The sequence below is a fragment of the Cricetulus griseus genome, chromosome 8 (genome assembly GCF_003668045.3).
Source record: "Cricetulus griseus strain 17A/GY chromosome 8, alternate assembly CriGri-PICRH-1.0, whole genome shotgun sequence".
Lineage (NCBI taxonomy): Eukaryota > Metazoa > Chordata > Mammalia > Rodentia > Cricetidae > Cricetulus > Cricetulus griseus.
The window spans coordinates 46766979-46772186 of NC_048601.1; positions in this window are offsets into that span (position 1 = coordinate 46766979).

Sequence of the window (5208 nt, forward strand, 5' to 3'; positions counted from 1 at the left end):
CCGATGTATTTCATTTTAATATAATTCAGAGAGGTGCTTCTTTTGTATATAGACCAGTGGGGTGAGACAAGCAGCAGCAGAGCTACTGCTACAACTACTTAAGCTTGGCATGTCACACAGTGCCAGTGTTATCACTGACCACCCATCTACAACTGCTTCAGCTTGGCATGTCACACAGTGCCAGTGTTACCACTGACCACTCATCTACAACTGCTCAACTTGGCATGTCACACGGTGCCAGTGTTATCACTGACCACTCATCTGCTGAGAACAATCTAAGTTCTGTTTTGATTTTGTTTTTGTTTTAGTTCTTCCAGTCTTGAAGATAGCTCCCACTAAGGAGATACAAATTGTGTTTACAAGTTGTTTAAGGTATTTCCTTTGTGTTACATGAAGCAGCTGGAGAGAATTTAAGCTCATTTTAGTTTTCAAGGAATGCTGTATATTTTTTAAATTTTGTTTTATAATGTAACTGTCTGCATAGTTCCAAAGTCACTTGTCCTCATATACCAATATTCCTTCCTTTTAGTAAACATTTCAAATATTCTCTAATCTGTGAGATAGCACATTTGTGTGCATGTGTGTGTGCATTCGCTGTGTGTGTGTGTGTGTGTGTGTGTGTGTGTGTGTGTGTGTGTGTGTGTGTACCTCTCAGTTAAGTGAGGGTATCCTTTTCCACACAATGATATATAGTGTACAGAGACATCATGAATTCCTTTTTGGCACTTGCTTATTTCTGTATTTGGTTCTCTCCATCATTCAGCAAGTACACTGAACCATCTTTGTGGTTCATGAACTAACACTTGACCTGAAAAAAAACAATCTTACAATTTTATTGTTTGGGGTTTGTTACAGTAACTGGAAGCTAACACAGCACAACTAGTTTAGTCACTCAATTTTATGTTGGTGGCATTTGAGTTTATATTAATACCAGTTTGAAGAGAGTCAAAAATTAAAATCTTATATTTTGAGGAAATTGGGAATGGCAAAATACAGTAATATAGAACTCAATCTCTAAATCCTTTAATTTGTTTCCTACAAATCTCAGTGACTGCTCAATATGATGAGCACCAGGTAGATGGCATGCCAGTTTGATTACTACACTCATTTGTTTTGCATCGACTCACAGAACAATTGTATTTCCTGACATAACATGGAGTCTGTTTTTTTGTTGTTTTGGTTTTGCTTTTGAGACAGGGTTTCTCTGTGGCTTTGGAGGCTGTCCTGGAACTAGCTTGTAGACCAGGCTGGTCTCGAACTCACAGAGATCCTCTTTCCTGACATAACAAAAACAGGTTGGCGGCAAATAAAAAAAAAAAGTTTTCTAAATTCTCTGCTGTGGTAAATAAAATGGACAAGGCCCTGCGTGGGTTCAGTTGCTTTTACCAAAGCAAAGTAAAAACCATCATGCTTAGTTAAGAGCACAATTGGTTGAGTTCAAGTCCTAGTACCCACATGGCAGGCCTTCTGGAGCTGGTAGAGGCATGCTGGAACTGCAAGGTACCAAGAACAGAGAAGAGTGGGAAGTGCACATGCAAATAAGCACGATCACATAAACAATCAGAACAAAAATAATGAAATAGCAAAATCACAAAAATCAGAGTAGCCATTGAACTTGGGCAGTTCATGGATAAGTAAAAACCCCGTGGAATCTGCAGTATCTTCACTATCCAGCGGAGAGTGTGACCCTACATTCAGTCTCATTTAAGAATCAGGACAGCAACTTCTGCTTGGAATGAAAAAGAAAAATTGCAGTCCTAAATGACATGTGACAGCCCCATGGACCACCTTCCTACTCTGGTGCTGGTGGCTTGCAAGTGCCTGGAGGAGCCGCCAGGGACTTCTAGCCAGGTGTCCCGCATTTGGGGAGATACAGGAGGGTGTCCTACTTTTGGAGAGATAGAAATAGGTGTCCCGCGTCCGGGGGTGAGGGTGGGCTTGTAGGCGAGTGTCCCGCATGGGGGCGGGTATTTAGGCGGATGTCCCACATGGGTTAGTTTGCGGGTCCTAGGCTGTCTTGACTGCCTAAGCTAACCTTGGCTGACGGGTGGCCAACGGTGTCCTCCAGACAATCGGACCTCCGGGTGGGGCCCGGGTCACACGGGTCCGCCCTGGAGCCCCAGGCCAAGGTGTCGCGGCTGCTCCCGGGCGCCCCCTGGCCCGGCTTGGACGCCCGAGGTTTCCGGTGCACGGCCGCTGGCGGTGACGCCTTGCTGCTTCGGAGCAGCCGCGGCGTCTCCACAATCCAGCTGCAGGTGGGCCCTGCGTCGTTCTCGCCTGCTCCCCGCCCGCGCCTGCACCCCCGCGGGCCCGCAGCCGGATACTGGGGCTTCGATACGAGTCCTCGGCCTTCAGCTCGTCCCCCGGAGGCTGCTGGTGGCCGCGGGCAAGGGCGATGCCTGGCCAGGCCTGCCCTCTTCCCCAGATCCCCAAGCTGGGGCGGAGTCACTCTCCAGATCTTCCCCGCACACCTGGAATCCGAGCGCCTGCCTGGACAGCTCAGGCCCCAAGCAGCCCGGGCCAGGGTTGGCTGTTGCCGGGCGGGAGAGGCTGATTCCTCCACACCAGGGAGGGGTTGACTTTCCGCAGACAGCCCGGAGATAACCACCTCGGCGGCGTCTCAGGCAGCCAAGTCCTGAGCACTGACTGCTCACCTACCTTGGGACTTTAGTCTTTAAGCCCCAGGTGCACTTAACTTTCGATCTGACCACTGCAGGCTGTTGCCGAGCATTGTCCAAATCCACTCTGTGGTCATCCCTGGTAACCCCAGGTCTCTCACGGCGTTTCTGATTTTTATCTTTTTCCTCTTCTCTTTTTAGGCCTGTGGAAATCCAATCAAGCCATACACGAGTGAAGCGTGCTTGGCCGTTTTGTGCAAAGGACGCAATAGCCTCACCAACTAAAGCTTCCATTTGTTGCAATTGGGCATCCACCCATCCCTGCCAAGTCTTGCGAGAGGATTGAACTCCAGGAGGCTTTCTGCCAGGCCCTCAGGTTGTACTTTCATGCTCCACAGCCACCATCACCCAGCACATGCAAGTGGGTACGTGCCTTCCCTTGCAAAAAGCCAACTGTCTGATCTGCCTCTTTAGATTTTCCCCAGGGGCCAAGGGTTGCTTTTCTCCCACGAATGGCTGAGTTTAGTTAACTGGTGGAACTCATTGCTGGGCAGTGGGTTTGGATAACCGAAATTCAGGACTTAGTCATAGCCGTGACTTTATGAGCAAAAGGGTGAGTCCAAGGACTGGGTGGCCTGCTGTGATCCTGAGGTTGGCCCTGGCCCAGGTAGCCCTGGGAATCAGAGAGCAGGATTACTGCAGTGAGAACCGGGAACAGACTGGTCCTGGGAATGTTTTCTCTGCTAATTATCCAGTTGTTCTGTTCTGAGTGATGTCGGTGTGGGGTGTGTTACCTTCTTCCTGCTTACCACTAGCCTCTGTCTGCTCTGTCCAGGGCCCCAGTGACCGTCGGGGACTTTTTGAGAGATTTGGGATTCATTCAATAAGGAAGATTGAGCATCCTGAACCAGGGCCTCTGGCTAGGGGTTTTCTGGTGAAATTATTTTCCCTCTTAGTTGTTCCTTTACATTAAAATAGCAGTTGAATAAGGTGTCATGTGGCATGCTTTTAAGGTAATGAGCTTCATTTCTTTTAGGTTTCAAGCAATCCAAAACATCAACAGCTTCTGGGTGATTCCGAGGATTAAAGAGTTAAGTATTTTCATTATTAAGTAAGTTATTGTTTCTATCAATATGAATTTGTAGATTTTATGAAATTGCTAGTAATTCGCTGTTAAATCAAAGTTCCAACTAAAAATCCTAATTTGGATTTACAAGGGATAGCAACATACTCTGCAGGACTCCCAAAGTAAGAGATCCCTTTAGTTACTGGCAAAGGACTTGTTCCCAGGATCAACACTGTTCAGCCTTTACGACTCCAGAGGCCTGGAACTTGAACAGAGCAGCTTATATGTAATGGTCAGTGAAGGCTAATTTTGAAAGTTGTGTGGTTTTTATATCCTTGTAAAGGTTCCATTTAACTGTGGAACACCCAGGGTGTGCTCAGTTATCCTGTAGCAGAGAAAAAAAAAAAAAAAAGCCTTGCTGCCAGTAAAGGGGGCAGAATGGTGTGAGTTTGTTAGGGATAGATAGGAAAAACCGACTTGAGAGATGTTTCCTTCCCTGGGTAGGGGCGCAGAAATCCAGTAAATTCTTGACCATTGCCATTTTCCACAATGGTAGTACTTTGTTCAGATCCATATAGGGAGATTTTTAAATGAATTCTTTCCTTCTGAAATCTGATGATGGTTAGCTTGTGAGAGAAACTGACAATACATAGTTGACAGGGTGAAAAATAAAAATAAAAAACTTACAAACGTTACTGTGTGCCTAATAAAGTTGAGGCCCAGAGAGGTGCAGGGTGGCTGAGCCTTGTCAACAGCCTTAATGACAGAATACAGGTGCCTAGGCTTCTGTGGCATGGGAGATGGTTCAGGCTAGGGAGGGTTGGAGCTGCAAGATTACAGCCATCTGTAGTCCTCTTTCCTGGGCACTCAAGGGAATGTGTGGTAAAGAGAGGCTTATGTCTGTATCCACTGTTCACTAATGTACACAGATGCAAATTTCTTTTATAAGACAACAGCATTTTGGGGTCTCTCTGAATAATCAACTCTGAAATGAGCCAAATTAGGATGGGATAGATTTCCCATGCTTGTATACCTTGTTCCTAACACAGTGCTTGGCATATACGTGCTCAATAAATATTTGGTGTACAAAGAAACACCATTTGGTGACATAGTAAAGCCATTTGGTGCTTAACTTATTTATTTTCTGTGAGGAACTGGAGATTAAATCCAGGGTATCATGCATGCTAGGCAAGCACTCTACCACTGACCTACATGCCCACCCTTAAAGAGGAATTTAAACATTTTTAAACAAGGCACTATTTTAAATTTATTCTTTGTGAATTTCGCACATGCGTCCAATAAATTTCTAATTTCAACAGCCTCCCGACTTCATGAACTAAAAGGTGATATAGACCTGGCTGGCTTTGAACTCACAGAGATCCATATGCCTCTGCTCATGTGCTGGGCTTAACTGTGTCAGCCACCACTCCTGTCTAAAGAGGCTTTCTTAGTCACAGCCATCTGTGACTGCCGTCACCATTAGCTGTGATGTTTTCAATTGCATTTCTAGGTCTGCAGGTTGCT